This window comes from Halyomorpha halys, unplaced genomic scaffold (genome assembly GCF_000696795.3).
Source record: "Halyomorpha halys isolate HHAL.00 unplaced genomic scaffold, Hhal_1.1 Scaffold47.1, whole genome shotgun sequence".
Lineage (NCBI taxonomy): Eukaryota > Metazoa > Arthropoda > Insecta > Hemiptera > Pentatomidae > Halyomorpha > Halyomorpha halys.
The window spans coordinates 1784865-1809350 of NW_027114806.1; the positions used below are offsets into that span (position 1 = coordinate 1784865).

At 30.3% G+C, this 24486-nt stretch overlaps 1 protein-coding gene across 2 annotated transcripts in view; it reads left to right on the plus strand.

The window, feature by feature from the left end:
- LOC106689715 (UNC93-like protein) overlaps positions 1-24486 on the plus strand; it is a 230167-nt gene that overhangs the window by 72708 nt on the left and 132973 nt on the right. For both annotated transcript variants that reach the window (XM_014434865.3, XM_067051915.1), the window contains exon 3: positions 9683-9716. The gene's annotated coding sequence lies outside the window, so the exon portion shown is untranslated. The remainder of the gene's footprint in view (positions 1-9682; positions 9717-24486) is intronic.

A 24486-nucleotide genomic window follows, 5' to 3' on the forward strand; every position in this document is an offset into this window, starting at 1 on the left:
ATATAATTAACATATTAAATATATGTTAATTATAAATATTACATATATTGTTAATTTTATATTTATTACTTTCAGTTTAATATACCTGTTTATTTTATTATAATCTTTGTTATGCATGTGTTAGAGTGTTTTTTTTATATTAATAGATTGTTAATAGTTTTTTTTTTTGTAAATTTTGCAATTTACAAAAAAAAAAAATCTTTAGGATTTAATTATTGGAAAAATTAAACACATTTATAGAACGATAAAAAGTTAGAAAAAAAAATTAAAATGTGTGAGGGAAGAAATAATAAACAATAAAACATAAATCATGTATGATTTAGTACATAATGCAGAAATTTATATAATGTGGCAATTTAAAAAAAATTATCCTGTGACTATTTATATTAATAGGATTAAAAAAAAATTGTGCTTTACTCATAATACATAAGTATGCCTGTGTATGAGACAATTCAATGTAGTTGGGAAGCACAAATGTTTTTCTCTCTGGCATTTAGTCTCCAAAAAATAACTTAAATACACGTAAATGTATCTGCTGTATTTAAAAAGAAAATGCCGTCACCTGCATGTAAAGTATATATTCTTCAGTACCGATGATATTACTAAGAATGATTGCATGATAAAACTCAGAACTGTTCAATTACCAGAAGGTCAATATTTATGTTTCAAAACGGCATTGAATTAATTTAAAAAATACTGTTCCGAAACGCATTAACCACAATTACAGGCCGTTCTCGCCTTTAATAACTATAATAAATTAAATTATCCATTTGTAACGATTTCATATCTCTCACATGAATTATTGATTCGTTCCAATTAAGTGAAGATAAAATCCCGACAGTTACTGCTCCAAGTTTAGCAGGCCGCGATGCAGGTGCAATTATCGGAGATTTGCTAAAGAGACCGGAGCCTTATTAAGAGAGCTGGCAGAAGGTCGGTCCGGGGAAACTCCACCGCAGAAGGAATCTTTATGAGTGGCACCGCCGTGTACGTATGCAAATACCTCAAGGACCGGAGAGAATAATATCCTCAATCTGTGCATTTATGCCAATGTCGCTACCCCCACCGGTGCCCTACCTCCTCGGCACCCTATAATTATTAATATATCTTAATCGCTATAAATTATAGAATTATTTTAATTAAATTGAGATAAAACAAAATGACGTGCAACTGATAGATATGGACAACATGCATTCCTCCAATCAGGAAGTACCTTCAAGTTATGTGTAAATGTTAATACAGATTCCTAGAAGAACCCATTACTTAATTGAGCGTTTAAATTAACTACGATCTCGAGAGGTAGTCAACTACTCACTAATGCTTTAGCAATGTCACTGTTTTTTGCGCACTTTATTAGTATTTTAATTCATATGAATCGTATTATTCCATTCAATATTTGACATCAAATAAAATTCCAAAAGAAGTAACAAGATCCAAGTAAACAAATTACTAGCAAGGTCTAGATGATACTTAAAACGTATAAAAAAAAAAATAATAAAAATGTAATAGCACTATAATAGCAAGGTGGTATTATGAAACCCAATTTTGATTTTAAATGCATATAATTCAGGAGTTGTCTATGAAAAGTAAATTAATCCACTTCTGAAATGCAAGCTTATTTAGACAAATTAAAATTCTATAAGATAATAATTAATTAATCATACGTTTGTAATTATACTCATTAGGTTTTTTTTATCAGACACAAAAAATTAGCCTATTTTTTTTTTTTTACAATATCAATGTTTCTAGTGTATTTCGCCGTAATACACAAGTGCAATTTAAAATAATAAAAGTAAGGGATATCAGAATTAATATAAAATGAATATTTGAATTGATGCCAAGTCATACAACTAAGAAGAATTGGTATTGCAGAGATACCCACTGAAGAAAAGTGAAGGACCATGACTGTTATAATAAAAAGAAAGGAAGGACTATAGCTCAGTAGTGGATACCAGTCCATTTTAGTTTACGTGGCAAAGAACAAGCTGACAAGTTAGCTAAGCTCGGTTGTGAGTGGAGAATCAGTCTGTTCAACCAATTTCTAACAGAACTGCTAAATCCAGTACATGTTCTTATCACAAAGACAAAACAAATGCTTCACACAAAGTTCAAGCACAAAGTAACAAGTGGGAGCACCTATTGGATAATGATGAACGAATCCCGACAATCTTAGCGAAGCTGAGGGGGTGGGTTGTTTCCTCCTAGTGACATGATCTCCAAAAATACCTCCATCGGATAGGCATCACACTCCCGAACTTGCCCTCAATGCAACGTGGGTGATATACACACATTTTGATGTGAATAGGCCTAAAGAATATACAGCAATATTTAAACCAACTTACGGCAAAAGTCAACATATATTGGGCCGTGAGAGGGAAAACTAAAAAATTGCCTATTTCTTGTGGCGTGAAAAAAAAGTACATTTCGGCAATTTATTTTTCTTAATTATACACATGAACATATTTGGTCTATCAATTGTTTTTATCATTTGTTATTTTCAAATAAACTTGGAATGTAACTATATACCACTTTTTAATTTAATATCGTTTTTTTTCTTTTTTTCTTTGTTTTTTTTTAACGGTTATAATTTACTTGTGGTTGGAAATAAATAGTAGTACTAATAGTATTTCGATAAATTTGAACTAATATTGTAAACGAAATATAATAAAACGAAAATAAATATCTCTATAGATAATTGGTAAGCTTACTAAATCGGATGTGACAATGAAAAAACACACAATAATGTAATGTAGCTATATCCTTTGATATTAATCCTATCTTATAATATTAAAATATTACATATTAAATCAGAAATTACAACATAATTAATCTACATGTTTAGCTCCTAGCAAAACCCAGCACAGTAACCTGCGATATAAATAAATAAATAAAGTACTGCGAAAAAATAATTCAATAAACAATAGTATCAATAAAAATTGTACCAATAAATGAAATGATGTATCTAAAGATTTTTTTTTTGTTTTAAATTGCCCGACTAAATTTAATTTCCTACATCACATATTAATATACATGTCACCCACACACATTTAAAGTTTTGTATTGTATTTAAATTTTTATATACTATATGAGTTAAATTTATACTGGAAGTTTTTCTTATACACACTCCGGATTTAGCGGCGATATTATTATCCGGATTAGTGCCCCTGTGACGGATAAGCGGTATTCAGCTCTATACTGTCGATTTATTCATAATTTAACGAAAAATGAATTTTGAATTCGTTCTAGTTTTATTTTTCGTCAATATGAGAATATGGACTTAAAATATCGAGTTGATATTGCTTGTAGGGCTTCTGTTTTGCAGCCACCAAGGACAGAGTACGTACGGTAAGTGGTTTTCCTTCAGAATGTCACAGACTACATTCCCGACCGGAGAAACATCAACAGATCAGAGGTTGTCGCCAAAAATCTCTTTGGCAGCTATCCCTGCTGGTTCTTTTCACCTTGATTCGTATTACTCACGCACTTCCTTAAGTGTTAAAAAAGTAAACATTAGTTTTGACCTAGTTTATTAAATTTTAGTTCGTTAGTTAAACTAATGCATTCACGTTCCAAAAAAGCTTATTCAGAAATTTTCTGAAGTTTTTATTTTTCTCGGAACTATTCGAGTTCTTTTATTTCAGTATTTTATGCAACATTGTTTAAGTTCATCAAAAACGGTGTAATAGATTAGAGGAACGAAAGGACATCATTAGAAATACCAGATATGTATCGATAAAGCAATAATTTAAAAAAATTATTTGATGAGAAGAATAAAATCAATAAAGTAATAAGGAAAAAAAAGAGAAGAGGGTTGAAGTTATTCAAAATGTCCATGTATTATAATTTCAGTTATGATTCTTAGAAAAGATTTCTTTGTGTAATAATTTTATTTTTCTTGGACCACAATTACTAGAAGTCAGATGTTGTCGAGATCACGTTGTCGACACCTGCTTTCTGTTGAAACTTCAAGATAAACCGTTATTTACAAGCCACAATGTAAATGAAGTTATTTTAAAGAATAAATCCGTACCTCAGATGTAAATGAAACAATGTCACATTTCCTAAGCTAAAATTTAAAACTGTTAAAACAGATCAATTTGAGATAATGTCTTCTTCCTAATGTAGTACTTACAAGGGGAGCTTATGCACGCTGTATTACCGATTTCAATAAAAATTTTTTTGTGATACTAGTTCGAATAATATTAGTCATGTGTCCGAGGATTTCATGTAAAAAATATTTTACACACTTTCAGAAATTAGTTATATTGCTCTTTGCCATATTCAGGTTCTTTATTTATCTAATGGTTATTATATATGAATTAGTTTTTCGTGTATATTAAGAACAAAAGATTGTTAATTGTATTAAATGAGTTTAAATATATTTAAAAAATACAAAAAAAAAGAAGACGCAAAGTAATCATGAAACATTTTTTATTAGTTTTAGATTCGTTTTTTGAACTCTAAAATATCAATTTTCATTTAAATAAGAAATTAGAAATTTTTGTGTTTGATTTTTGATTGATACTTTTTTTTCTGCCGATGTACTGCATTCACGAAATAAATTCATAACTCCTTAAAATGTTATCCCAAACTACAACTGACTTTTCGCTCTTCCAACCCATTTTCATACTGTTTTTGATTTTTTACCTTTATAATGGACAAAACGTTGTCTCAAATATAGAAAAACCTTTTACATTTTATTATATATATATCCGGTTGTAATTTGTTTAAAAAGGTCCGGTTTGTACAGTTTCATACAATTTACAATATCCTGAACCCACCTTTTGTTTAGATTAGTAGAATAATGTTGAAATTATTGCAAGTTTCAAAAAAAGTCAAAGCCAAAAATTTTGAATAAAACATTGTGTCCTTACTAGGGTATTGTGGGATAATATTGTCTATTGTATTAAATGTATACAAAACACAAATTTCTTTATAGTAGGCCAAAAAAGATTTATGTGAGAAAAAGCAAGTCAAATTCGTATTTAGCATCCTCTAAAATCCTTAAGTATTTTCATAAAATGCAAAAAATATTTTATTTGGCACACTCCATAACATCATTCCGGATTGATTGTTTCAAAAGTGTGCCTGTAGCACAGATATCTGCCCAATATATTTTGTTTGAACCCGGGAAGTAAAATATTTAGCATTTTATGAAAATCATTTTATACGAAGTTTCCAATTATTAAGTCAAATAAAACAGTCCATGAATGCTGACTCCAGGATTAATTTATTTTTATCTCGTGTTGTGTAATAAAATTAGGTACCTTCAAGACCAAAGAAGTACCTGTCTTATACCAAGGAAATTTTGTAAAATTGTCACAAATGACGGTTACTGTCTTTACTTACATTAATTTTCAAATGCCAAAGAACGCCAATCAGTTTTGGATCCCTTATTATCTCTCAAAGAGATGTCCACCTTCATATTTAAATTTTTGTTTCTAAGCGTCCAGAGAAAGAGGAGTCATTACCCAGATAAGGCGAGGAGACACAACAGAGTTTTTAAATTAATTCAACTGCCCGTTCTGTAGATAAAATCATTATCTAACATTCCGCTTGTTAATACCTCTCTAGAACTGATTAGGAAACTAAACCGGTAGGTTAGTGATTTCTAACTGTTATGTAATCCTTACCCATCCCATAACTTTTATTTGAATTTTAATAATGAGCGTAGGAATGTTGTGTTAATAATGATCAACAAATCCAAAGGATCAAGATGTAATTGATGTATTGGTATTGAGCGACGAATATTTCTATCCCTTCGTCGTTAACCTATGATATCGTGTCCTCTAGTTTTCTTTAATAACGTTTCTCTTATCCTGTCACATGACCCACATCCTAGTACTTCATATGAACGAGCGTCCAACATGAAACCCTCATACAACTGACGAAACAACGAAATGCTACTATTTTCTAACTCCTTACACGGTTTATTCCCACAGGAAAAGAATTTCAGTTTTTAAAGAATTAAAAATGCTGCACAGGGTTAAGATGTATATGATTTCTACGAAAATGATGCATTTTTACATTTTTTAATGTGCATGAAAATATACATGTTCTTCGGAACCTCGCTGCTAGTTGAAGGATGAAATTTGCATTTCACGGGATCATGTCAACGTTATTTGCTTTATTTTCACGAAATACGATTTTAAATAAAATTAAAAACAATGAGCGTCTAAAATATAATTTATTTTAACTCTCCATTTGGCAAAGATGTTTAACAATAAACAAAATTCCCTTCAGAACGATAATTACCATCTTGATCTCTTGTGAAGAATGAACGAGACTGAAATTTTCCTGTTTTTCTTATTTTCACTCACACCAATGCTCAACATATTATAAAGAAATTTTAATATTCCATGCACTATACCATTCGTAAAAAAAAACAAATTATTTCTAATATTCACTCAGAAACCAAGGGCGAGGGATGTTATGAACAGCAGATCCCAAACTTAAAAAAAAATTGAAAGTACCCTTGTCGAGCTAAAAGAAAAATTAAAATATCGCCACAATTTGAATCCTTAGATTGGTTTAATAGGTAGGAAAAAAAGGAAAAAAATAGTGCAAAGTAAATGTGAAAATATACTGTAAATTTTAATTTAATTTTTTTTTCTCTTTTTTTTTTTTTTTTTGTAATATTTGAAAATCTGGCATTCACATTAGATATCCACAAAATCCTAAGCAACTCGAACGCACTGCCAGTAAGTTCTTTTTATACACACTGAAAACTAAAAGCGCTAAAAAATAGGCAAGAAAAAACTAGCAGATGAAACTATCAAAATTTTTAAAACATTGTTAATGAAGTTACAAAAGAAACATATTTGTCTCATTATTTTTATGTTTATACCAGATTGGGCTAGAAGGCCATACAAGTCAGTCATAACAATTTAATTTTACAGTTAAAAATGTGGCGCTATATTGTCTGGAAAAGACAGCCCTAACTACTTATATTATATGTTATAAGAGTTGAATAATTTTAAATTACAAAGAAAAATAAGTAAAAATTAATATATATATTAAAAACATATAGAGAACGGGTGGCAAGGTACCGTGCTCCTAACTCCAAGCATCCGGATTTGAATCTTGCTGTGGCAGTTAATTATTTATTGTCAGTTTAGCCGTGAGTCAACCCTGTGTGTTTGGGTGCCCTTCGGGGTCCACCTGGCCTCATAAAGTGAGTACCCTTAATTGTGGAAATATCTGACCGGTGATGCATGATGAGCATGATTCTGAACAAATCACTTCCCTTACAAAATCGTCGCTTTGTAACACTACTTCCCAAAAAAGTAATGGACCCCCAAACTTTTCATAAGTTGTAGCGATATAGATATATTTTTTATATTAACAGCATAAAAATATAAATAATGTTATTGAAAATATAAAATTAATAAACAAAAGCAATTAGTATTTATAACATTAATAACTGACTTGTAAACTAATAAAACTTATATACTAATAAACAAAAAATAATAATAGAAAAATAGATAGAGAGCTCATATCTTATCTTATCTTGTACATGCCTGGGTTTCTGTCAGCGGCATGAAGTTTAAGTACCTAGGGGATGTACGTTACTGGACCTCGGAAGCGTGTAATTGGGAAGGAAACTTTATAAAACATTTTTTTGTTAATTTATACATTGATATCATTTAGAAAGTCATAAAGTAGCTGACTATTTCTTATAAACTGAGGGGCAACAACTGCTGTTTTTAGGACTTTGTTTCAGGTTTTCGAGGAACATTTTGTAAACCCAGATACCGGATACACCGAGGTACTATAAGAGCGCAACCCTCCCACACTTCGTTTTTTTCTGGTGTCATTGAATTATGTTTCTAATCAAATACTTAATTTATTAATACTTGGAAAAATATTTTACTTTATGAATGGAATATGCTCCGGGTGCGGTAAAAAAAAACTCAAATAGTAGATAATTATACTATTTTATTGAGCCAACGTTTCGCCCCACGTTGCAGGGCTTCGTCAGGGCTAAAAAAGATACAAACACTATAGTTACAAAAAGGAAAAATATAAAAAACATAAGTGTAAAATAACAGGGGTATAAAATGTAAAAAAGTAAGATATAATAAGAAAAATTAAAGGTTATAAATAGTAAATGAAAAGGGTAATAGTAACAGATAGATAAGAGAAGAATTATTAAAGAAAATACAAATAAAGATATGAAAAAAGAAAAAAAAAATACAAATCAAATGATGAGACAGAATGTATACCTGTTTTGACGGCAGTCAAAAACAAAGTGACGGTTGGTATTGGGAGAAGTGGGGACGGCAGTTATGCCACAATAACGAAAATAATTGTAAGTAAACATAGTAAAAAAGTATTTTATTTTTTTCCGTCACTTTGTTTTTGACTGCCGTCAAAACAGGTATGCACTCTGTCTCATCATTTGATTTGTATTTTTTTTCTTTTTTCATCTCTTTATTTGTACTTTCTTTAATATTTCTTCTCTTATCTATCTGTTACTATTACCCTTTTCATTTACTATTTACAACCTTTAATTTTTCTTTTTTTCCTTTTTGTAACTATAGTGTTTGTATCTTTTTTAGCCCTGACGAAGCCCTGCAACGTAGGCCGAAACGTTGGCTCAATAAAATAGTATAATTATCTACTATTTGAGCTTTTTTTTACCGCACTCGGACCATATTCCATTCATCTATACACACGGTCAATCAATAATCTTCCAGTATTTTACTTTATGATTTTCAACGATATTAATTTACGTACATATATATTAATAACTTTTTTCAAGATCCTCAAATATACGTATACATATAATATTATATTTCCTTTATCCCAAATCTTCGGTTTGTTTTTCTCGGGGGTCTCACAATATTCCTATCTTTCGCCAAATGAATTCCACCGGCTTGAGGAACCTTAGCAGAAAGTAAAAGTGAACCGGAGCAAGGTAAAACCTCTACTTTCCAACAGCACGTTTTTGTTTAACCAGAAAATTTCTGTGACTGTTCCGCAAGAACGTTTCGAAAGAGTCCGGGCGAGAGGGATCTGGCTCCTTTGTGCTACCGTGGACACCATACATCAGCCTTATCAATGAGTAATGTCTTCTTAGCGTGAAAGAGGCTCTTCAGATATTCATCAAATACGTTTATGTTTATACAAATAGCCATAATCTTTCTTCTCAGATTTAGGAGATTACACTGAATCATTCTTATCTTCAGACTCTCTTCTATATTGCTTTATAGCCGCAATAATGTGATGGATGATTCACTCGATAAACAAAAACAGTTTTCTAAATTTGACAGTTTTCTTGTTCAGCTTCAATCCATTCATTAGACGCCCCATGTCCCATATTCGCCCGTTCCTTGAATCAGTTACGTTATGTAACGATTAAAATCTAACTTTAATCCAAAATTAGAATAATTGACAATGGTGTTTTATTTCAATTATAATTAATGAGTTATAGCGAACAGTAACTGTTACGACAACTGCTACATTTTCATTGCATTTCTTCGATCACATTATGCGGTTAGACAAAGTGACGCAATGACAATTAAACTGATCTGCCAGATGGAAATCGAGTTGTGTAACCTGGATGAAAACTGCAGTATTTGCAATCCTGGCAATTATTTGTTTTTTTTTTCCGTTCCTTTCTGTAACAGTTCTAAGCAATGTTGGCACTATTCTAATTCATTGTTTTTACTTTTTACAGGACAGCTCGGGAGAAGAAACATAAACTGAAAAAGGTGAGTACCGAACTGGATCCCAGCCTTTCTTTTATTTTCTTATCTCATGTTTTGATAGGGCTAAGATGTAATATCGTTTAATTATTTCCTGAAAGGAATCCGCGTCATAACATAATCAATTAGTTTATACAATCACACTATAGAGGTGTTGAGTAAACTGTTTCTTAGTCATTCTTATCCTACACTTCTATGAATATGAAGATTGTTGTTAACTTTTCGCATATTTTGTTCTTTTGATAGCAGTTGTTTAGACTAGACCTAACTATACGACTCATTATACGTTGAGACATCCTATGTGTGAGTACCCGGTCTTTGGTATGTTAAGTATATTAAAGCTATTACTAACTATATTAAATTATTAATTATTAAAATTATTAATTTATTGTTAGACAATAAAACATTTCTAGATGAGACAAAAACATTTTTTTTTCTAAAAAAAATAAGCACTGTAATTGTTTATTTTAAAAAAAAGAAGTTGAATTGTAAATTTTAATAAATAAATAAATAAAAATAATAGCTAACATTCAAATAGTTCGTAAAAATTTTTAAATGAACACTTTAAATTTATTTTTACATTTTCTAAAATGGATACCTATAGCTGTGACAAAATAAATTGCAAAATATTGTCAGGAAAACACATGTGATGAACTTACTAAAGTTTTGGATTGGGTTAAGAACTCATATTTATTCTCGCATTAACATCTGAGGGGTACACCAAGGCGTACATGGGAAGAGTTTGTTTAGTCCGATCGGGTACATTTAGATTTCGGAGGAGTTCAACGGTAATTTATTGTGATTTTCGGTAAGATCGGAATAGACCCTTTGGACTCGACAAAGCTTTACCATTAGCATTAAAATTCGTAGCAACATATACATTTTAGGTATTATCAATGATTCATAAATCATTCAGCATATAAGAAGAACGAAATATACTTATTTTTAACGATGAATGGAATATGGTCCGAGTGCGTTCAAAAAAACACTTTATTTTTGACTGCCGCCAAAACAGCCCTGACGAAGCCCTGCAACGTGGGGCGAAACGTTGGCTCAATAAAATAGTATAATTCTACTATTTGAGTTTTTTTTTTTACCGCACCCGGACCATATTCCATTCATTTATTCACACGGCCAATCAACAATCTTGCAGTACTTATTTTTAACGATTTTTTTCCATTCAATTTTGTACTATTCCTTTTAAAATAATTAAAATTATTATAATATGGCTCTATTTCTAGCCCTGAACGGATCATTTCGTATTTTTAGCCAAAACGTACAGTTATTTTAAAACTATTTTTATGGTTTTCTGAGCAGGGATAACCCAATATTAATCACGCAGCTGTAGCAGGTTTCAAATTTGACGATTGAGGCCAGTGAATGCTTTTCGTATGGGTTCCAGTTCTATTTATAGATCATTTAAGCAATTATAATATCGTTAGGGTATTATTTTTAAAATAATGATCCAATATGAGGTATACTCTATATTTAGTTCCCATGATTATGCCTAAGTTTATTATTCATCAGCATTAGTTTAATTGGCACAATTAATGACGTAACGGCGTAGCAGGTGTCCTTCCAAATCTTTAAATTTATACGATTTCAAAATCATAGAATCAGGTTTCTTACTAATGTGAGATAATGAGTCGAAATGATATTCCGAGTATCGTTTAGATCAGAAGCAATCAGTGTTAAACCTTTCCCTTTTTGATTTTATTAAAAACTTAAATTGTCATTTAAAAATATGATGTTTTTTTTACAGCGAGGTTTTTCGTGATGGTTAATGGTGATCCTTAAACAAAACTGATTTTTATAAAAGATATAAGGTCTGGGTGCAGTCAGAATAACATAAATGGTCAAATTCAAATAGTAAATTCGGTTATCCTGACCGCACCTGGACCATCTGCCTTTTATATCTCACTTACGGTCAATCAAAGATCTAGAAAAATTGATTTTTACCACTAATATTTTCTATTTATTATTTTTAGTAATGCATTTTTTTGATCGATCAGAAAAAAAATAACCTAACCCCTGTTGAGATTTACGTTTCAAAATATATACTCTTCAAAAATCGAAAGAAAAAAAATACTTCGTCAGCGACTTTTCTCCAAAACTATCGATCTAATTATTTTGAAATGTGGCGCCTAAGTTTCAAGTCTCCCTATGATAATCCTCGGAACATGTTATCAGCAGCCTCCTATTTTAAAAAATATATATATAATTATAAAAAATGTATATAGATTCTTATCTTCTTTGATTCTTTTCTTAAAGGTCAATGTCATTAATTATATAAAAGGTAATTAAAATCCGAAATCACCAAAGAAACTCCACGTTGAACTTGGAAAATATAACCATATTTTTAAAATGTTTTGGGGCTAATTCCGTTATATAAGCTTTTGAAACGACTTTAAAACTGCATGTCCCCTTTTACATTTCAGGTGCTTATATGCCTCATTCTAGATAAAATGCAAACAAAGATCTTAATTGAACCAATATGATTGAAAATCCAGGCAATGTTTTTATTAGAGTTTGAACTCAAATCACCGAAGTAGTGAATAGGCATGCCAGATATATTGTTATTTACTATTATATAACAAATAATTAATTACAATAATATACCATTGTGTTGTAATTTGCAATATCATTTTTTCTCCCCAAAAACTAAAAAGGTAATGATCTCGTGGGACCTTATTGGTATCCATTTTTAGACCTCCTTGAGTGGACAAAGGTTTGCTCAGGCTGGACAGAGGAGGTCGCTACCCACTTTCGATTCCTACACAGCCAGTTCTCTCAGATAAATGGGTTTACGCTGTTGGCTTACAACCAAAGGCTTTCCAATGAAAAGGTGTGCAACTAGCCATTGACGGCGGTCTGAAAGTGCCATTTCGTTTCTCATAAGGTGTTCATTAGAAATTTCTCGTATCGTTTCTTCAATACGTTTATTGTTACCTTTTATAACGTTCGGAATTTTTTATGCATAAATAAAAAATTTATATATACTCAGTTGTTTCTATAAATGGTATAAAGAAAAAAAAATCTATACCAAAAGTTTGAAATATTTTTTTTTATTGAAAATACGTGTTCCGATTCTTAAAATATTCACTGTTGACTATTTCACATTTTTTCATTTGTCATTTTTCATCTTATAGGACCTCCACATGTTCAATCGGAATGACAGTAAAACAAAAATGGACGTTCAGATTGATCGAAGGTAATAATACATAGTACAAGAGTCCAAGAGGAGAAAAAGTCAGTTATTTCACCCCAATTTTATATTACATTAATGAAAATTATGTATAATTACAAGCCAAAATTGATGAGACTGCCAAGTATAGTGAGGGGGTATAAAACATGGCGGTTGTTACAAACGTTAAAAAGGATTTTTTCATCCAGAACTCCATATTTTTAAAACATCCTACAAAACTAGAAAAGCTAATATAACATTATTTAAAGTAGAGTATATTAACTAAAATATGAGTCCTAATAGAACTGTTTACGTTGAATAGATATTTTAAAAGCAACATTTAATTAAAAATGGGCTAAAAAATCAGTAGTTAGGGAATTTATTTAGAAAAATAAATACTCAGGAACGATTCGACGTACAGATTAGCACTCATATTAAAACTAGTTTAATGAGGCATCAAGTAGTGTATGTCGTTTTTCTTCATATGAGTAGTACTTTTCGCAATATTATTGAATGTTTAATGTTTAATTTAAGTAATGGTAGACATCTGTACGTCTAGTAGTTCCAGAGAAATATTTTTCATAAATCAAAAATTTCGTGGGAGCAACTTGAAATTAACGTTCCGTGCATTTATTTTCGCAATATTATGAAAAATATCACTCCTAAGAAGATAAACGTCATGCACCATTAATGGTACATTAAACTAGCTTTATACTTGGCACACTTATAAATTATACATATTTTTCATTAAAGTAATCAAAAGTTGGGATTAAATACCTACCTATTTTCTCCTTTTGAGCTCACGTACTAAATGGATTACCGAGAAAATTTTGAAATCCAATCGCTCAAAATTTTAAGTGGGGATCTTCTGAAACGTTGAGGGTTTGTGCTTCGTATATACCGATTTTTTCACTTTATTTTTGCAGATGAATACAAAAATAATTACATAAAAAGCTTGTTTACTTTCCGTTGATTATGGATCGTAAGAGACATTTCACAAACCATCAATCTGACTGATAGTGTCAAGTTAGTTACGTCAGTCTGGCTTTTGAATGATTGTCATTCCAGCGTACTGCTTAGAGTTCCCTTAACATATTGAAAAAACGTTTTATGACAGTACTAAATATTTCATTTAGGAGCCATGACACTTTATTTGGCAGTGAAATTTTCAGTTAAGTTATTGAAATTCGGTAATATAACAACAAGATATGTTTAGATGAATCTGTTTTCCAACTGCGACATAAACATTTGTCATTAGCTATAAATACTTTATTTCCAATACACGCATTTTGTCACCTTTCACTACTTGAAAATAATAATATTCGTAGATAAGTATACCAATGATGAGTTCATCTTCTCTACAAATCACAAACACTTGATATATAATTAATACTCCTACTAATTGTTTAAATTTGTAATTAAACACGACACCCTGACGCATTGGCTAAAAACAAATTCCGAATTCCCATTACTTCGGTCAAGTAAAAATGTAATCAACTGATTTTCCGTCACTTAAAAATCTCATTCCGTCCTTTTTAAGTTGGAATATCACAGGGATTAATCATAGCACTATGTATTTCTGTCGTCGATCGGGATGCCAGGAGAATTGCTGATGGTATAACAAATATAAATATTTATTAATTAAGATTCTTTGAGTCCTGCAAAACTATTATTATTATTGAATTCCTTTCCAATGCCTTTCGTGTTTACCAGTTTAACAATTGTATATCTTTGTATTTATAACATATCGTTACCATTGAAAATATATATAATATAATAAGGGGTGGTATTGGGTAATGTAATAGTACATAAACTACATAAAGGACAAAGTATTTATTTACATGATTTATAAAATGATTGCGGTGATATGATTAAATGAAATTATAAAATGATTGAATGATTCAGATAAATATGGTTTGACTTAAAATATGAATTACATTAAATTGTTACCTAATATCAATAAATAACTGCTGAGTTGGGTGATGCATGCCGTGGTGTGTAATGATTGCTATGCAGTTCTAGATCTGATTAGCCCTTCTCGTCGAATGCGCCCCCTTCGGTCTGCCCCTTATGCAGCTCTGTCTTCTGTGTCCTGTACCCCCTTCTCTGATTTCCAGTCCTAAGTCTTCTGTCCCCCACTTGTTCTTAGGGGTGTCACCTTTTTGGAATCTTATTTCTCATTGGCTATCATTAGCCACGCCCAAGAAGAATAAGTTACAAGAGGTTAGGAGTGTTTGGCACAGGTTCAAACTGTATTCGACTTCCCTCTAGATACCTGGCTAATGGGTTTTGACCCTTAAACAACTGGTATCCATTTAACCTTTGGGAAAAGTCTCTTTGCATTGACAGGTGCTTATCCTTTTCTGACCCTCGTCACTCCTGGGGTAAAAACAATTTTTCCATCTGTTTTTACCATTCCACAAAGACTTTTAAAATATCGATAATAATTAATACATCAAAACATAGCATACATAATAATAATACATCGAAACATATCTAATCTTAAACGAGCTGAAGACACATAAATATTCACAATACAGGATTGAAATACTGGAATTTACTATTAAAAGGGTCCGTTTAATTCATTACGGATTAGAACTCTTGATGAAGGCAATGGACTTATGTCTGATCTCGTTGGAGAGAAAATTTTTAGATAGCCCCTACTCTTCGTACAACGTAGTAGTATTAAATTTGACTCAGGAAGAGTTCGACATGTTAACTAGTTTGGTTTATGTAACTTTATAAATATGTAATATCCCCCCGATATAAGCCCTTTACTTATCTTATTTGTGGTATTAAACTCGAGTCGAAACCGTCAAACGCGAAAAATCGTCCTTCGGATGGAGTTTTTGTTTATTGTTTAAACTTCCGGACGTAGAAGTGCTTTAAAATGTATTCTTACAGGAAATAATTCATCTGCATCACAATACATCTCATTAGAGGACAAATTAGGCTGAAGAGGTTTCAAATATTCAAGGGCGGGCCTTGTGGAACTTTAGCACAATTTATGTTTTTAAAAGTTATTAAAATATTCAAGCCCGCTGAATAAATTATTTCGATGTAGATCCGAAATGGAGTTCTGATGTGAACGAAGGGAATCGTGCTCAAGAGGCTAATTCGAATACGGACTGACAAGAATATTAAGTAAAATGTATATTTTCGTTTTCAAGATTCTATATTTAGTAGCGGTTTCTTATTTCTCTAAATAATTAGGCTAGGCCACACGACAGTCTCCTTGGATAAATTACCAACTTATTTACATGTATTTATTTCAATAACCAGCTCCCCTGACATTTATGTTTTTTTTTTTATTTTGTATATATAGATTATCTTCATTGAAATTTACAACTGTACATAATCATACATTTAGTAAACTTGATGAAAGTTATTATGGAGTGATACAGGCATTTAGAGAAACTAAAAAAGCATTCTAATTACGTTATTACATTACCAGGTCCCGTGGCCATCTTCTTTTCAAACACCTCGGAGGATTGTCAGGAATGGAAGAGGAAACAAGGTTAGAAACTAGTGGGTATGGATGGTCACGGAATTAATAATGGAATGAAGGATATCTGGTTCGGGCTAGATCGGTTACATATGGAACATTTATGTTTTTATTTGATTTGATGCCTTTATGTATGATTTTATTTGAGACAAAGTAAGGAGCATTGATGATTTTATGAAGGATTTTGGATTGTAAGTATTGGATACGAGAGGAATTCGAAGGTTTAGTGGAGCTCCAAACTCAATTCCATGTGTCTGTACCCTGTGCCCTGTGGCCCTGTTTCATAATGAAAGCTAATAGTATTAGTTAAAAATACAAGTATAGAAACAACGTGTTAGTTACACTAAAACTTATTTTTCATAATAGGAAGTACTATTAGTGATATTACAGGAGTTAAAAAGTACTAAAGTACAAGTTACTATTATACAAGTCAGTGTAATTGCATTAAGTTAATAGTATTAGTTTGTTCATTATTTACGAAACAGAGCCCAGATTGGCCTTATTACTGTCGTGTAGATCAGTCTTTTGTAATGAATTGGAAGTTTACCTACTTTACCGTTTGTCTAGTAATTGCTGTAATAGTCAAAATCGACCTGCAGTTTCCTGTGTTTTTAGTCTTGTGTGAGAATTCCAGGTTTGTCATTTGTTCAGATGTAGTCCAAGGTAGCGGATCTGTGCGACAGAGGTTAGAGCAACATTATTAAAGAATACTGTAGGGCAGTCGGTAGGTTTACAACAGAGGATAAAGGTGATTTGATGGGATTTATAATGATTTCAAATTTATAAGAGAGAAAATATTTCTTATAAGCATTTCCGTCCTCGTTCTTTGATGTTAATTTGTTAAGAAATCACTCACTTTTTGAAGCATGAAATAATACTGGCGTGTTAAAATTGAATATTTTTACAGTTGATAAAAGCACATAGACCTTTTTAAACAGCAAACTATCTGGTACGGTGCTCATCATAACATTTTCACTTAGCACCCAACTTACGTCCCGAAGTTTTGTTTAGATTGGCGGGCTCGTGCTAAAGTTATCGCCATTGTTGTGATTTTAGAAAAAAAAAATTATAACTTAATAAAACAAAATAATATTAAAAATATTATTTTTCTGTTTCAAAATTCGTAATAGGGAAACAACGAATATAAATTTTTATCCTACCAAAAATACAAAAGTAAAAAAGTAACTAATTCGAAATGAAATCGGGTAAAATTGGGCGGTCTCTGCTTTTCCAGTTCGATCTGGTTCGAACCTGAATTTTTCCTCTCTTCTTATCCATAAAATTCTTTAATATTTTTTTTTACCTTTTATAATTATTGCTAACGGTGAGAACTAGTTATTTTCTTCAAATAAATAATGTTTAAATAAAATTACTTTGGGGAAAAAGGTTTTAAAAATTCGACATTTAAGCCCTACTGGACCATTTCAATGAAGGTAAAACCTATCATGTATTTTTTTATTCAAGACCACTGAAATTACTCATTGATCCTACGAGTTTAATCGTTGGAGCCGTTTTGGAAAAAATCGAGAACAAAAATGTGAAAAATCGATTACATAAAGTAGCACTTCCGGCCGATTTTGGCGAAAAAGTTACTGCTACATCTCAACGATATATCCGCCTTTAATATGTAATTACTGTTTCATACTACTTTTCGTTTTTGGGCATGGCTGTTCACACACACACACATATTTTTTTCAAGACTGGTTATTTCGAATCAAAACGAGTATTTCCGTCGACGAAAAATCGAATTGAAAATTAAAAAACCTGGAAAGTTACTATAACTAGGCTATTTGCAAACTTTTAACCATTTTTAAATCATGACACAACACACCTGTCAAGTTTGAAAATCAGTGTGACTTACTCCAAAAATTTGTAAGTTACTAGAAATGGCGATTTAGAGTAAAATTTTCCAGTTAAAAAAATTTAAACTTTAAAACGGAGGTCTCCCATAAAACTCATCAATGTTACCGCCGGTTGAAGAACATACTTAACCCTCCAATGCCAATAAGATCGCAAGTAAATATTCTTTTTATCTCATTTTTGTTTCTGACCATGTAACTACAAATTACACAAAAAATATTCATTTATTGGTTTTGCCGTTGGTGTCACACAATCACAAGCTGGTGTGAGATGACACAAAATATCGAAGTATAGATCACGACTATAATTTACGATACTTTTTCTAAAAATACATTTCTGACAATACAAAATCAATTGAAATAAAATGTGATCTTAATGTTTGTACTTACATTTTTTGTTCTGTAATTAAAAGTGTAAATTTTGCTAGTCACCTCAGAGAGCCTTCAATAAACTGTTCATAATGAGTAATGACTTGCCAATAGAACAATTCTTGTCGACTTTACGATTAAATATTAGTTCAAAAGAAGCTCACCTATTGGTGACAATGAAAATCTTCAGTTTAAGAGTTACCCTTTCTCTTGATTTCAGCAAACAGCAATAAAACATCGCGGCATTAGAGCGGTGGCCCTAGTTTGGAGGATCTTCCACATACACTGTGAAAAAATATTTTCGCTCACAAACGAATAATAGAACAATAATGTTTTCATCAAATGCACAACCTTCAATATTTTTTAAACACTAAGTCATTTAATTTTCCGTTACTTCGCCAACGAACCGTAAATAAAGACGTTTTTATAGCTGTTTAATTTAGTGCCATTTTATGATCTTGTGAAGATAAAATTTACGATTTATTCTGGGAACCTTAAAATGTTTATTATACCTATTCACTCTATTCGTAAACCTCCACTATCCTTTTTTATTTTAACAATAACGATAACTTTTAAGGAAACTGAAAGGTCCTATGCCGATACTACCAATTTACATGCTCATATCAATCTTTATTTGGTTGAAGTTGAGGTTCGTAGCCCCACTTAACATCCAAACCCGATAGACGAATAAATCGGTAAATATTTTTAAATAATAATAAAACAAAGAAACAAGACACATAGAGATGTGTACATAGAGAAGCATTATTTAAATAGCACCGCAAATAAATCAAATTATATTGTACTATAGGTTTGAAGTTGTTATTAGAATTATTTTAACTTCTCACCGCAAATAAAAAAAAGAGGCACGTTCACAGATATCTCTCAGAAAGTGCTTATAATAGTTTAACTAACTTCTTAGCGATAAGAGCTAAACGGAAAAAGTGTTTAAATTATTTCACTTATGTCTTTCAGTCTAGTAAATAGGTACAGATTATTCTGTAGCGTCTCAGTTATATTTTTTAGTACATTAGTAAGATATAAACGTCATAAAACACATCTGTTTAAAAATACAGAGCAAATTATTTATCATCATAAAATATAATTAAGTTGAAAATTAAATTTAATATGTTTCCATTGCAAATATTTTTTAATGTTTAATCAAAATTTCTTCAAAAATGTTTGCTAAAATACTTTTATTAAAAAAAAAATAAATTAAATTTGAAAAATACATATCAACGCAGGGCGAGAAAATTAATATAAATAAAAAATGATCAAATAACTTAATTTTTTAACACTCTGAAGATCGTTTTGAAATTCTGACTTCAACTACTATAAATATTATAATCAACTTTGACCAACAATGATATTTTAGATTTGTTTCTGCAAAAAGGATAATTATTTTCTGTTACACTGTAGCCGTTACCCAACCCTCTGGGTTATGGAGTCCTCCTGAGGTCAACCCAGACCCATGAAGTTGGTACCCGCAATTGAAGAAAAAATTGACGGTTGATAAGTTCGATAAAAACAAACCAACTGACTTAGTGGCCACTATTGAAAACCAAAAGGTAGTTTGTGCATTAAAATTAAATAAGTTGTCAAACGAAATTTTATTTAAATTATGTTAAGATAAATATCACGAATATATTCAGTTTTTTCTTTTAATTATTACCTAATAGGTGAGTTTAATTAATATTGAAGTTTATTTTTTGTACACACTCCTCGTTTATCGTCGATATCTCGGTCCCGGTCAGGACAAATAAGCGGGATTCTACAGTACTAGATTTATGCTTATATAATAAGATATTTCAACTTCTGACATTAATCAACTTTAAGTAACCAGTCTAACAATTTATTAATTAGCCACTAGGGGATCTCAAAGGGATGCACTGGGATCTCTAAGAGCCATGCTCTACCCCACATACGTTGGGAATGAGTGGGTTCAGGAATCCTCAGGACGATAGTGTAAATACTGCATATAAGTATAAATATAATGATTACTTTTTAGTTTATTTTTTAAAAATTTTTATTATTATTTTTTGTTTTATGTACATAGTTTGTTTATGTTAATTTTTTCTTTAGGTAATATATATTTTGAGAAAGATTTTATTTATTAAAATTTGTTATTATTATTTTTTTGTTTTATGTACATAGTTTGATTATGTTCATTTTTTCCCCTTCAGTATTTTGAGTATATTTTGAGAGGGATTTTATTTATTTTATGTACATTTTTTTCCATTTATTTTTATTCATATTTTATTTTATTTTCAAAATTTTTGTATGAATGTGATTAGTTATCACAATTACCAATTACCAACAACGTTGTGGCAGATTGTAATATATATTTTTATTAAATAAAGTTTTGATTTAAAAAAAATAAATATATATATATATATATTCGAAGTATATGTATGAAGCTATATTCTTAAACGATAAAATAAAAATTAAGACTGATTTAGTAGATTTAGGTTTGGAGGGGCGTCACTAGACAGATATATGCAGAGAATAGGTGGTATCGGCATCGAACCTTCGGGTTGTCTAAGCCTTTATTTTTATTATTATTATTCATGATGGTGAATCATCAAGGGTAAAAAAAAAGATTAAAAAAAATTAAAGTAATCAGTCTAATCTGGAATCGTTTACCTATCTTCATGACGTTGGAATATTTTATAAAAAGCCAGGTATTTAAAAATTTGGAGTCCAGACTCCGACCTATGTAAGGAAATTAAAAAAGTTGTTGACAAAAATCAACCACCATATTTTAACCAATTAAAATCTATAAACAGATGTATTACATCAACTTGAATTACATAAGATGTTTTATTAATGTTGAGCCGCAAAAATAAGCACTTCATGTGATATAACAAGATAGTTATTGTTGATATATCGCTAAAAGTTTAATGTGCCCTATAAAGGTGCTTATAAAAATAGCAAAATACATGTCTTTAATTAATTTCATTTAATTATTTAACAGAAAACTGATCCACGCGAGTTAGCGTGATCTAAGCCGCATGTTTCTATTTTCTGCTTAGGTGTGGATCATACAGTGCCGATCTCTTGTACACTATGGTTACGAAGTGCTGAAGACCCGGCTTATTTTGGGTTATCATAAAGTAAGAAAAAAATAGAAATGTACTATGCGGAGAAACTCGACAAATATCGGTGGTTTTACGAGTCACTTTTGGAACAAGCTGTAATAATGTTTGCCAATTCCGGGGATGAAATGAATGGAGGTATTTTTTGAGACATATTTTTTATTTCTTCTTTATCATAATTTTTGGTTAGAGAGAGAAGTTTTTTTTTTTTTCATTTTACAAGTAGTAAAACTAAGTGTATCAACCTATTTGGGTTGCTAAATTACACAGTATACTCATCAATCAACTAATAGACATAATGTTAATAAATTTAATTTTCTCTTCTTTTTTTTCTCTAAAACTATTCCTTTCATTTATTTTTTAATGGTTCAATAATATATTTTATTTGTTTCGGGTGTAAACCAAATACAGATAGAGTTAGTCAGTACAGTGAATATAAATTCTATTTTTTTAAATACAATATAAATATTAAATTTAAATTCATTTATATAAATTAATAATGACAAATAAGGTGGGCATATTAGAACTATTATAAATTTTTTACTACATATGAATAATTTTAAAAGTCAAATAAGGTGCCCATGCTATATTTATTTTAAATCGTTTAATTCATATGAATAACATTAAAATTCAACTTGTTAAAATTATAATATGTCTCAATTACTTTTGGCATTTCTCTTTTAATAGTTAAAATCATATCGAAATTAAAATTCATTGTTTAATCTACATTTAGAATAGAAAAAATTTAATATTTTTTTATTCGTAAAAAAAAGAAAACAGGACAATGGTTTTATTTTTATAAAAAAAAAATACACTACTTATATATTTAGAAAAACTAGCAGTAAAAAGTAGATGAGTCAATGGCAGAATTCTAACTTCACAAGTCAGTATTTTTTTCATTATCTTTCAATAAACAAAATTTTGGTTTATTCGTTTTGAACAATCTTTTACCTCCATTGCAAAATTCTGTTGCGACTTACCGTCCCACAAACCAGCGTCTCATTTCTTAGAAGGTCTAATTCTTAACTAACTATATATAAATATTATTTTTAATTAAAGGAATTGCTTTTCAATATTCACTTAACAATACCGGTCTGGGACAAAATGAGATTCAGTTCTTATTATTTTTTAATGTATGTTTTAGAGACACATTACTAAAATGAAACACTATTCTGTGGAATAGACAGTTCAACAGAATGAGCTAAGAAAACCCTTTAAGATTTGTATACTGTAAATATTGTTGGAGAATTGAACCTCGCCATTAATTGACAATATTATAACAATAATTTTCTCATCGGTTATCGATTCAACAACTCCGCAAGAGATTTACGATAGTAGAGAGTATGAAACATTATCTCGGAGAGGAACAATCAGCTAAGTCTATTTAGAGCGCCATTGTTACTTGAACCTTTATTCTAATGGTGTATTCAAGAACAATATTGAAATGTGGCCAGAACAATGCTCGGAGTCTGTTAGCCCGTTATGAATTGGAATGGATTTGAAACAGTACCGCCGCCACCGTTCCATATTGCAATCTCTTCAATCATTAATAGAAACGTAATAAATAGATCTACTCGTGGTTTATTCACCTTAAAATTAGCACTTCGAAATAGTAATTCATTATTTATGTAGATAATAATGTAAGGTATTCATGCAATTTACTTCTTAAACTATATAGGTAATGATAATTAAGGCTTAGCAAATACCAATGTATCAAGTATATCAAATTAATAAGAATTTTATTTGCAGCAGTAAAAATTATAAGATCACTAAATGAGATGAGATATTTATAATATGGCAAGTGTAGACATGATGGTGCATCCTGACGTTAAACTAACTATATTATAAGACTAGGAGGTCCCTCATCTAACTCCTCTTCTCCTTTCACTAAGTCACTAATACAAATGCCCTGAAGTATCAATGTAATTTATCCTGAAACCCTTTGTCAGTCAACGAATGTAATTTGTTGCGAAAATTCGTCATTTGTATAATACAGAAAATAATTGATTCTTGTTCTTTTAATTATAAATAAATTAAATTCTTAACAAACAGAGATAATCCCAATAAAGAACTAATTTCAGCTTCAGCTGCGTCGTATAACGATGCAATCGTAAACAGAAACATAGTAAAAGCGTATCATTCTGTATTGCGTATAGAAGAATTTTATTCAAAGTTTAAGAGTTTGGATATTTATTTTATTCGTAATATCGCTAATTTTAATCAAAATAAAATATTTCTAAACATTGAAGATTTTTCAAAATCTAACCTTGATAGTCACAATATTAAGACTCGATGCCCACGCTTCTTATATCTTTCACAAAATAGTGACTGAATAGATAGTAGATAATGATACAATTAAATCGGTATCATATTTAAATTTGTAATTTTCAGAAGCCCAAAACTAAAAAATCAATAAGAATGGATTGATATAACTATACCAGAAATGAAAAAATATTAAATATTAAAATTTTTTTTAATCACATTTACTAGTGTTTTTAGTTTAAATATATTTGTGAATTTCAAGAAATAAAAAATAGTAACGATGTATTTATGGTATTTTTTGTTGGGTTCTTACTTTCTTTTTAAATTATGTGACGGTTACCATTAATAATATTTTTACATTTAGTATGTTTATTGTTTTTAATATTTTTCGTGTATTTATTTATCGTTATTACGGAGCCCTAATTTGAAATGATTAAGTTTATAATTCATATATGTTTTATTTTTATTTTATGAGTCTGGAATAATGAATTTAAATAGTATATTT